The sequence below is a fragment of the Rhinopithecus bieti genome, unplaced genomic scaffold, assembly GCF_001698545.2.
Source record: "Rhinopithecus bieti isolate Rb0 unplaced genomic scaffold, ASM169854v2 scaffold_28024, whole genome shotgun sequence".
Lineage (NCBI taxonomy): Eukaryota > Metazoa > Chordata > Mammalia > Primates > Cercopithecidae > Rhinopithecus > Rhinopithecus bieti.
In genome coordinates, this window is record NW_016812359.1 from 145830 (window position 1) to 158095 (window position 12266).

General features: G+C 38.6%; 1 long non-coding RNA gene across 1 annotated transcript in view; it reads left to right on the forward strand.

Annotated features, from left to right (window-relative positions):
- LOC108544728 (uncharacterized) overlaps positions 1 to 12259 on the forward strand; it is a 36671-nt gene extending 24412 nt beyond the window's left edge. The window contains exons 2-3 of the long non-coding RNA XR_001889945.1: positions 11220 to 11352; positions 12129 to 12259. This is a non-coding gene — a long non-coding RNA (uncharacterized LOC108544728). The remainder of the gene's footprint in view (positions 1 to 11219; positions 11353 to 12128) is intronic.
- The last annotated feature ends 7 nt before the right edge of the window (positions 12260 to 12266 follow it).

Genomic DNA, 12266 nt, shown 5'->3' on the forward strand with positions numbered 1-12266 from the left:
GTTGTGACCTTATCAGGGGCTCTCTAGGTGGTGTTTCTAGGATGTTTGGGGGGATGTGTTTGTGTTGGGCTCAGGAAGTTTGGAACAAATAGAGGAATGTGTTTGTACTGGGCCCAGGACTAAGATATATGGCAGACACCGGTAATTAGAACAGAACAGAGCAGGACAGAGACTTTCACAACGTTTGTCCTTTCAGCGTCTGGAGTCTATAGATAACCTAATCGGTTAGGTCCGGGGTCGATCTTTAACTAGGCTCAGGGCGCCACCCGGGCTGTCAGGGTGCCGCCCGGGCTGTTTGCCTGTGGACTTCATTTCTGCCTTTTAGTTTCTTTCATTTGATCTCTTTCAAACCCATAATCCTAGAGGGGATACCTAGATCCCTCTAGAGTGGGACTCTAACCCACAATCTTAGAGAGACAAAACCAGTTAATGCTGAAAAACCTGGAGCATCCAGGCATCAACAAATGAGGGTCCCCCACACCAAATGCTATACATCTCAGAACAACCCAGAGGCAGACAACAATGAACCCCAAAGGTACAAGCCCAAGGTCCTCAATGGTGGGTTTCTCAACCACAATCCTATGGGGTCAATTCCAACACAACTGGGGACACAGAACAACATGACTCCAACATCCCTAAGTCAGCACAATGGGGGATCACTCATAATAACAAAAGAAAAAATGCAGCCTGCACGGTGGCTCACGCCTGTAATCCCAGCACTTTGGGAGGCTGAGGCGGGTGGATCATGAGGTCAGAAGTTTGAGACCAGCTTGCCAACATGGGGAAACCCCGTGTCTACTGAAAATACAAAAATTAGCCGGGCATGGTGGCGCATGCCTGTAATCCCAGCTACTCAAGAGGCTGAGGCAGGATAATCACTTGAACCCGGGAGGTGGAGTTTGCAGTAAGCCAAGATCACACCACTACACTCCAGCCTGGGTGACAGAGCAAGACTATATCTTGGGGGAAAAAAAGAGGAAAGAAAGAAAAAATGTAAAACAAACAATGAAACTGTCCTACCTTACATAAAATAGAAACAACTGCCCAAATAGCAGGGGGAACAAAGAAGACACTCACCTATCCATGGAGGGCAAATGGTGCTGATTGATGTTAGTAGGGGTGGGGGTGGGGGTCCAGTGAAGGTCTCCTGCAGGTCCCCTCGGCTTGTTAATCCCTTCATGGGCTCCAGGAAAGATGATGCAAGTGAATCCCAAAACTGGGCTTCAGCCCAGGAGAGTTCTTGGCTTCATGCAGGAAGGAATTCAAGGGTAAGCCGACAGAGTAAAGTGAAAGCAAACCGAGTTTATTAAGCGCAACAGAATACAGGAAAATGGCTGTTCCATAGATAGAGCAGGGCTACCCCATAGGCAGAGTAGGACTCATGGATTGCTAACTAACTATATTTATAGCTACTCCTTAATATGCTAAATAAGGGGCAGGTTATTCATAAATTTTCTAGAAAAGGATGAGGAGTTCTCAAAACCAAGGGTTCCTCCTCTTTTAAACCATGTAAGGTAACTTCTGGACATTGCCATGGCATTTGTAAACAGTTATGGCACCAGTGTGAGTATCTTTTAGCATGCTAATATATTATAATTAGTGTATAACAAAGATCAATGGCAATTAGAGGTCACATTCATTGCCCTCTTGGTTTTAGCTGATTTGGCTGATTTCTTTAATGCCTCCTGTTTTCATTAGCAAGGTTATGACCAGTGTTTGGAAAACAAATCCTGCTGATCTACCTCAATATGAGATAATTAAATTAGATAATCCATGTAAAGTGTTTATTTGGAACATAGTAAGTGCTAAATATTAGCAACTATTATTATTATTTTCCTCCCAATATGCAAATTTAGATGGATAATAAAATTTTAACGAGACGATTGCTTAGCACTGGATTCCCAGAAGTGGTTGTTTATTCGTTAATTTCATGGCCTCGAGCAGGATACACCCATTGCAGCATCTAGAGTGCTGAATCTCAGGAAAGGGTGCACTTTCATGGACTCTTCAGAATCCTACTATTTTTTCACATCTCTGCAACTGTAGGGTCCCAGAAAAACAATATTCCAATACAAAGGCTTCAAAAGCAAATCTCTCTGACCCTCTATCCTCCTGCCTCTGGCCCCTCATTCTCCCAAGGCTAGCCTTAGAAACTAGAATTTTTCTTCCTCAAGGCAGGTCATAGAAACCAGAACCCCATTTCCCCAACACCAGCCATAAAACCTGAAAGTATTATCCTAAAGTTCCTCCAACGTTTTGTATAAAATCAGTCATAAAAAAAATTATTTGACCTACTTTGTTTGATTGATGGTCTAAAGACCCTCATTCTAGAGAGCATCCTGCCCCATACCCAGAATGAAGAAATCCATGCTCAGAAATGCCAAGAAGAATCTAGATAGACAGGCCTTTCTGGGTTTCCCCACTCAGTCTTTAGCATTAGATCATACCCTTTTTGTCCAATCATACTTCTACATAGCTGCCCATACTTTGTTAAACCTAACGATAAAAATGGGCAGTTTCCTCTATATCTTTGGGTCCGCATTCTAAAGCCTCCTGTGTCAGGTACAACTCTAACCAAATAAATGTGTATGCCTTTTCTCCTAGTAATCTACCTTTTGTCAGTGATTTTCAGCAAAACTTCAGAAGGCAAAGGGAAAGATTTCCCATGGCCCCTAACCAACATTGGGCACTCGTAAGCTCTTCTTCTTTAACCTTCTATTCTCCACTGGCTTCTGTCATTTTAGTCCTATGTAAATGAAGAAAACAGATTTCTCTTCTTCAATCCAGCCATTAAATTTGATAATTTTCTCTTCTTTTCTGTCTCACTTTTCCTAAATAATCTCATTTCTTCCTGTGGCTTCAGCTATCTGAAGGGGTGGCCTGCCCCTCCACACTTGTGGGTGTTTCTTGTTAGGTGGAAACGAAAGACTTGAGAAAAGGAATAAAACACAGAGACAAAGTGTAGAAAAAGAAAAGCGGGGCCCAGGGGACCGGCGCTCAGCTTACAGAGGACCCACGCCGGCACCGGCCTCTGAGTTCCCTTAGTATTTATTGAGAATTATCTTAGTCATTAAAAGGATAAGGGAGTGGCTGGACAATAGGATTATTGTAGGGAGGAAATCAGCAGTAAGACATATGAAAAAATCCTTGTAATATGAATAAGTTTAAAGGAAAATGCTGTGCCTTGAGATGTATATGCGACATCTCCATAAACCTTTTAGCAGTATTGCTCCAGCAAGCCCCGCCTTATTCCTAAAGGCGGTTTCTCCTCACTCAGTAAACAAGGCACACAATGGGTATTACCCGGAGATGTTCCATTGCCCAGGGAGGGGCAGGAGACAAATGTTTTTCTCTTTCTTGAGATTTAAGAGAATGGTGATGACCTTTAACCATAAGCAGCCTTTAGGCACTTGTTTAACAAAGCACATTCTGCACCGCCCAAAATCCTTTTAACCTTAAGTCACCACAGCACATGTCTCTTGCAAGGACAAGGTTGGAGGTAAAGTCACAGATTAACAGCATCTCAAATACAGAACTAAATGGAGTCTTTTATGTCTACTTCCTTCTATATAGACACGGTAACAAGCTGATCTCTCGTTCTTTTCCCCACACTATCAAATCTCTAACTCAAGTAACATTGCTCTGAGTGTCAACACCATAAATTTAACTCTCCTCTGAAGAACTCCACTTGGATGCTCCAGGTACCAAATGAAATATCCAAAATGGAAGAAATGACAGTCCCCTCATCTGCTCCCTTCTGGTATTCCGAATCTTACAGGCTGAGGCACCAAAGCCAGAATCCTGGAAGTCACCCTGATCTCTGGCCTCTCACCAATGCCTCACACACAATCTGTCAACTTCTTCCTAAATATCTCTTCAATGTGGCCCTTCTCTCCAACCCCACTACCACTACATTACTAGACACCATCATTTCTCACCAGAATTTCTACAATAGCCACTGAACTTGTTTTCCTGCTTCGTGTCTCATATTCTTCCAACCTACCAATCTCACAGCCCTGCATATCCTCAGCACCTGGAACAGTGTCTGGCACAAAGTAGACACAAAATCAATATTTGTTGAATGAACAAGCGAATGAATGAATTCCTATTGTAGAGGCCAAGGAAAAGCTTCCCCTTTGCCCTCTGAAATTTTGTTGAAACGTCAGCTGACAAAAGCAAATTAAAAGAAGAAATGACATGAGGAATAATTACTCTGTGGTTCTCCTTTGTGGGTATGTTAATAAATTTCTGTGCCATTTCTCCTATTAAGCTGCCTTTTATCAGTTGATTTTTCAGTGGACTTTCAGAGGGCAAAGGGGAAGTTTTGGCTCCTATGGTTTTAGTGCTGTGAGCAGGATACCAAAACTGTTCTGCTCTTCTACAAGCCACAGTGAAGGGAACCCAGGACCTGACTAGCTGCCAGAAGAACAAGAATTTCTTACCAGCCAAGCTTCTGGCCTCTCTTTCTGTGGAATCTGATCAAGTTGACAGTTAAAATCCCTGTTTGTCTCTTTTTTCTCTGCAAAATCTTGATTAATGGGAGAAAAGGATTTGTGTGACTAGTCTTGGGTGTTGTGACTCTGGTGTAATTTTTGGTTTAAGCATTCATATTATTTGATCCTTTTTGTCTCAGAAATCAACTTTTTCTTTCTTTGTCTTTCTGTGTTGTTATGTCATAAAGAAGGGTACCAAGCATGAGATAGAACACAGGCTTAAAACCTTTATAAGCCCATTGTTCCAGCCAGCCTTGCAGACTTGTTAGTATTATAGTTCTGACCAGAACAGCTTATAAACTTTGTTGTGGGCCCCAAAAATAAAAACCATATGAGATTCCCCTTTCATCTTGTTTTATATCCTTGAAAGTGTGGCTGGTGACCAAATGAGAGCACTCTCTCTTGGTCTCCACCATCTATGAGGCATGATTTTCAGGTCATATAAGGTGACCAGTCTGAAAATGGCGGGGACGTGAGACATGTAAGATTTTAAGTAGCATACTTTTTGTTATGAATGTGTCAAGCTGTCAGGGGAGTTTGTCTTAAAAAGTCCCATCTCTGTGGGCTTTTGTCATCTCAACCCTTGTTGCTTGGTTCTAAACAATTGCCTTCTTTGTGTTTATAGACAGAACAAATTAAAATAAAGACATATAATAGTGTCATGGCTAACCTTAGAAATTCTCTTGACAAAACTAAAAAGTGAAAATCTAACCTAATACAAAGTGAAAATCATAATACATATGCTCAAACTGTCTGTAGGATTCACAATAAAACTGCTCCACCTTTCAGTCCAGTAGTTAAAATTCTGTGCTTTCACTACTGTGGTCTGGAGTTTGATTACCAGTCACGGAACCAGTACCTTTTGGTTTGATATTTGTGTGACTTTTGGCTTTTTGGGGTACCCATTTGTTGTTGATCCTTTTCCCTTTCATGGACAGCTTTTGATTTTCTGCCTCCTTCCATCTATGGGGGCATATGAGGCTTTTGGGCCTTTGTGTGTGGACAGTCAGCTGAGAAGTTGAGACACTAGAGAATATGGCTGGACAGATGTGGGTTGAATCCCGTTTGTGGCTACTGAAACTTTGTTTTCTTTCAGCTGTCTTTGAATGCATCTGTATCTTGTGAAGACTGCTTTGTACCTCTTTGGAGACACCTCATGTGTCCTTAGTTAAATTGTTGAGTCACTTGCAAAGTTACCTTTGGTAAAAAAGTTTAAAAGTCAGGAGTATCAGCTATTTGTCCCAGCTAAAATCTGATAATAAAAGATCTGAAAATATATTTTTAAAAAGCTCTATGATCAGAAGTCAGCTTAATTAAAAGCTAATATTCAACATATATGTTGAATATATAGTTATATGCATAAATATATAATATATCATATATTTATATTTATATTACATTAAATATAGTAGGTATATATTTAATAATATAGTTATATTTTATATGAATATTTACATACTAATATTTTTGTAAATATATTTAATTTGTATTTTATTTTAATTGATATTCTTGTGATAAATATTATAGTTTTATATTTTATTACATTCTATTCTTCTATTCTATAAATGCTAAATTATTAATATTATATGTACATTAATATATTAATATAAAATATATAGGTAAATATTTTATGATTGTGCTATATATAAATGTATTATAATATTAAATATTATGTAATGTAAATAAATGCAAAAATATATTTAGATCAAGTATATGTATATAAATCTGCAAAATATTATTTATATAAATAAATACATTTAAAGGCCTTCCTGTCTTTTTTCTTTGGGATCCTGTTTCTGAGGATTTTTCTAGTTTACTGAAATTCCTTTTAATTATATATTTGGTCTTTTGTTTGCTTCATTTCTTGTGGTACGATTTTTGTTGAGAAAAGTGTAAAACTTCATTGACTTTTTGCTCCTCCTTTCTCTTTGCTGTCTTGAATATCACATAAAAGGATCTTGTGGGGATGTCTAAAGACCCTGAAAGAAACATAGAAAAACCTGCCACTCACCCACTTTGGGGAGATGGTCTTCTGTCTTCCTGTGGAGTCTGAAGAGTCATGGGCAAGTTCTTAACAGGTCTAAAGCTCCGCTCTCCTTTGCATTGCATTACCTGGTCTCTTTGGCTTTGGGGGTTCAAGGAATTACTTTGACCTATTAGAGAATTTGACCTTGTGTGTGCAGTGGCTGGTGGGTCACTGGTGAGGGCTGCAGTTCTGGAGGTAGCTGACAGTGGTTGTAATTAATAGTTACTACTGTATGTAGGCTACTTGTTTCTTTGCTCTATTCTATTAAAAAGGCATAGTTGAACACATGGAGACTGTGGGAATACTCACCACCAAGGAATAACTCTTCCATGGTGGATGGGCTGATCACAGAATGGACTGATTGGTATGGGTCCCCCACCCACTAATGCCTCACGCACAATATGTCACTCTCACTAATACCTCACACACACACACACCAGCGTCAGGGTGACATATTTGTAGTGAAGTATACTCTGGAAACACTGTGCAGCCCAGTCCTTTGGTGTTTCCCTCTTTTGTGGGGGGCCAGGGTTCAGTGTAAAAGTGGAATCTTTGATGTTTAAAACTCTAAATGCTCTGTCTTCCAGCTGTGCCTACTTTTTACATATACAAATATTAGGCCCTAAAAACTGCAAATGCTTTGTTTGCCCTGTTTGTTAATGGGCTCTGCCCTGAGCCCAGTGGTCTAAGTAGAAAACAGAGACTAAATTAGAAGTCACTAATATGACTAGATTGGTCTCTAAAATATGACTTTCTGACATTTAGGTGTTTGTTTTTGGTTTTGGTTTTGGGTTTGGGTTTTTTGTTTTTGTTTTTTTTTCCCCCCAACAGTGTATTAGGCCATTCTTCAGTTGCTATAAAGAAATATCTGAGACTGGGTAATTTATAAGAGGTTTAGTTGGTTCATAGTGCTGCAGGCTGTACAAGAAGCATAGTGCCGGCATTTGCTTTTGGGGAGTCCTTAGGAAGCTTACAATCATGGTGAAAGGCAAAGGGGGAGGAGGCACATCTCACGGCAAAAGCAGAAATAAGAGAAAGAGAGTGTGGGGGAAGGTGCCACATACTTTAAAATGACCAGATCTTGCAAAAACTCTCTTGGCACCAAGGGGATGGCACCAGCCATTCATGAGGGACCTGCCCCCATGATCCAAATACCTCCCACCAGTTATTACATTTCAACATGAGATTTGGGTGGGGACAAATATCCAGACCACATCAGATTGGGTCTTACTCTGTTGTCCAGGCTGGAATGCAGTCATACAATCACAGCTCACTGCAGCCTCAACTTCCTGGGCTCAAGCAATGTCCTCATCCTCCTACCTCAGTCTCTCAGGTATCTGCTATTACAGGCACACACCACCATGCCTGGCTAATTTTGTTGCTTTTGTAGACACAAAGTTTTATACCATGTTGCACAGGCTTAGCTAGTTATTTTTAAAAGGCTTCTGGATTTCCTCTATGCTCATTTGTATCTTTCTTTTTAACATCCTATGGGAATTTCTATAATTTTATGTTACATTGGTGTGTTTGTCTGTTTTGCGTTGCTATAAAGGAATACCTGAGGCTTGGTAATTTTTAAAGGAAGGAAGTTTATTTGGCTCACTATTTTGCAGGCTGTACAAGAAGCATGATGCCAGCATCTGCTTCTGGTGACGACCTCAAGAAGTTTACAATTGGCCGGGTGTGGAGGCTCACGCCTGTAATCCCAGCACTTTGGGAGGCAGAGATGGATGGATCATTTGAGGTCAGGAGTTCGAGACCAGCCTGGCCAACATGGTGAAACCCCTACTCTACTAAAAATACAAAAATTAGCTGGGCATGGTGGCATGTGCCTGTAATCCCTGCCACTCAGGAAGCTGAGGCAGGAGGATCGCTTGAACTTGGGAGGCAGAGGTTGCTGTGAGCTGAGATCACACCACTGTACTCTAGCCTGGGCAACAGAGTGACACTTCATCTCAAAAAAAAAAAAAAAAAAAAAAAAGAAAAGAAAAGAAAAGAAAAGAAAAGAAAAGAAAAGAAATAGAAAGAAAGAAAATAAAAATAAGCTTACAATCACAGTGAAAGGCGAAGAGGAGGAGCAGGCATATCACATGGCCAAAAAAGGAGCAAGAGAAAGGTGGGAAAGACACTAGACTCTTTTTAAAACCAACTCTCACATGAGCTAATGGAACAAGAACTCACTCATTACCACAAGGACAGCACCAAGTCATTCATGAGGGACCTGCCACCATGACCCAAAAACCTCCTTCTTGACCCAACCTCCAACACTGGGGATAACATTTCAACATGAGATTTGAAGGGGACAAATACTCAAACTATATCACTTGTCCATTTTTAGTCTTTCTCTAACATACCCAAACTTCTTCTTGAAAATGCTTAAATTAATTTTCTCTGTTTTGAGATGTAAATTTGCTATGCTGTTTTTCTTAAAACTTGGTAAGATCTTCAGCCATGAAGGACAGACAAACTGTAACCTTTCCATTTACAAAGCTGCATTTGAATTCAACTGTCCTTTTGAACTAACAAGTTTTACTGGTCTCGTGGCTAAAATTTTAAAGATATAGGCCAGGTGCGGTGGCTCATGCCTGTAATCCTATCACTTTTGGAGACCAAGGGGGGCAGATCACCTGAGGTCAGGAGTTCAAGACCAGCCTGGCCAACATGGGGAAACCAAAAACATATCTACTAAAATGCATCTCTACTAAAATACAAAATTAGCCAGGCATGATGACACACACCTGTAATCCCAGCTACTCGGGAGGCTGAGGCGGGAGAATGGCTTGAACCCAGGAGACGGAGGTTGCAGTAAGCCGAGATTGCACCATTGCACTCCAGCCTGGGCAGTAAGAGTGAAACTCTGTCTCAAAAAAAGAAAAAATGATATAAAGTATTTATTTGTGTTTATAATTTATTGATATATGTCTATGTTTATATATTGCCTGTATGGTAGCAACTTGACATAAATAAATGAGTACTCATACATTAAGTAAATAAGCCCAAATGCTTTTCAAGTTCACAAGGCATTAGTAATCTGTGGTAAATGAAAATAGTTTAAAATTGGGGGTAAAATAAAATAGAAACGTCTTCTGAATTTAATTTAGATATTTTTTCTGGGTCTGTCAGACAGGTTTACACTATCTGCTATTTTTTTAAGGACCTGAAAGTGAATGGACATAGAAAATTGAGGAAAGAAATAAAATGGTAACAATTATAAGAGGTTATAAAAGGTTCATGGAACCCTTTTATGTTTTTTCTTGTGCAGTCAAAACCAATTGCAGGCTGGATGCAATGGCTAACACCTATAATCCCAGCACTTTGGGAGGCTGAGATGGGCAGATCACTTGAGCTCAGGAGTTTGAGACCATCCTGGGCAACATAGTGAAACTCTCTCACTACCAAAAATACAAAAGGAATTAGCTAGGCATGGTGGTACACACTTGTAGTCCCAGCTATTTGGGGGGCTAAGATGGGACAATCGCTTGAGCCCGGGGGTCAAAGGTTGCAGTAAGCCAAGATTGCACCACTGTACTCTAGCCTGGGTGACAAAGTAAGACCCTGTCTCAAAAAAACAAAAAACAAAAAAACAAAAAAAGGAAAAGAAAACAATTGCAGTTGGATTGATCTGTTTATAAGGCTTTATTAAAATTAGCTTTAGCATTTATAATACACTGGCGCAAAGTTAGAATTCGGATTTCTCTTTTGAACAAGATTTTGTATATATTAATAAGACATAGTAAAAGATTTTGTTTACCTTTTGAGTAAACTGCAAAATACTAATAATAAGAGGAGATAATTTCCCTAATGCTGTTTTATTATGTCTTTTGAAGTTTGGAAAACTGAGTCTCCTCTCTGTCAAAGAGTAAAGTTTTGCTTTTGAAATTTTGAATTATCACTTTGGCTAAATGAATAACTATTATCTTACAGTGACCTGTAATCTTATTTTGATCAAGTGTTTTAAACCTTTGATATTTGACAAACTTTCCAAAATCAAATTTAAAATTCTAAATTAAATGTTTTTGACCTCAAGCTCACTTTTGGGAATTAAAACCTTTGGAAGTCCAAATAGGACCCCTGGAAATCCAAGAGAAACATATTAGGCTAATTTGGTATATTAAAATCATATAGGAAGCTGATCAAATAAAAAATGTTGCTTAATTTTCTCTGAGTTATATTTGTATAAATCTGTTATTAATATGCATCCCAAAATTGTATCATATTGCTAAAATGTTGATAGATCTTGTTATATGTTATTAGTAATACTTATTATCCTGTCAAATTATTGTATACCACAGAAATAATGAAATTTCCTTGTCAGTTGCATCAGTAATCATGGCTCTTCTCAAGTCTTTTGTCAATCACAGATGATTATTGTTTTACTTGGATTCTTTTCAAAAGTGGTTTGTAATTGGCTACAGTCTAAAATTTGCTTGTTCAAAAAAAAAAAAAGTCCATGGAAAGGGCCCTGGCAAGTACTCTTAAACACAGTTTTCTGATAACTTTGGAATTCACACCATTTGACTAGTTAAAAGCTTCTAAAATAATTTTTTCAAAGCTAATAAATTAATGAAGATTGCTAATCCAACATCAAGCAGAATAAAAGTTAATTACATGGGGCTGAACTGATAAAATGCCAAAATAATATTTTCATAACCTTTTTTGGTTTGAAACATTGCTGATAGTTTTTATGTTTTGTTTTCCAGATTCAAGAAAATTGTGTTTTTTCTTTTGAGCTGTTCATAGCTTACAGTAATTGGATAAATTACACTTTTGTGAGAACAACTGAAACACTAACCTTTCTGTCTACCTGATGTCTCCAGAATTTGGAAAGTATTTGTGAGTATTCTTCACTTTTGGCAATATAGTTATTTGTACAAATTCAATAAGAATCTGTTTTCTTTTGTAACAGAACACAGTTAGATACACTAATTATTTTGCCAAGGCTTTCATTGAAATGGCATAATTTTTTAATGACCAGACTGCTTTGAGGATTTCAAGTTGACTTTATAGAGCCTATAAAAGCCTGTTGGAAAATTAGCCTTGTACCTTGTCTACACAGTTTCCTTACAAGGTTCCTGACCTTGCAGTAGTAAAGAATGTCACTCTCTGGCAGGCCCAGGAGCCTCAGGATATTTTGGGACCTTGACAAGAGAGGAGTGTATCCAACTTACACAGGAATTACAAGTACAGTCTGATGGTGAATCCTTGTCTTGGCTTCTTAGTCTTGAGAGTTTTAAAAAGTTGAATGTGAAATTCCTTATGAAAAAGTTCCAACAAAGCCAAACTTTAAAACAGTCTCTATGTGGTGAACACTATTTTTGCTGTACTTTATGCAAATAATCAGACCAAATATAATAAAACTAAAACTTATTTGCAAATAAATTGGTCCTACTATTATTTGCCTTTAGTAGAAAAGGGGGACTGGAGAGAGAAAATTATGTTTCAGAAGAAAATGATAGCGTACCTGTTGTTAGATTCTAGCTTTGTCCATTGTTTTTAAGTTTTAATTATTTGCCTACATTTGAACTAAATCTTGAATTCTTTCCTGGCTACAAGTCTCCAAGCTAACATTTAAATTTTTTTCTCCTGTTTTTCTGACTTGGAATAAGTAGAAGTCAAAACTATGCTTTTCTTGAAGCCCTGCAGACTGGAGCAAGACAACTTAAATAAACTATGGGAAAAATCACTATAGCAACTTATATATAAACAGCCTTTATGCTTGTTGATGTATGGAATACTCAGAAAGTTCA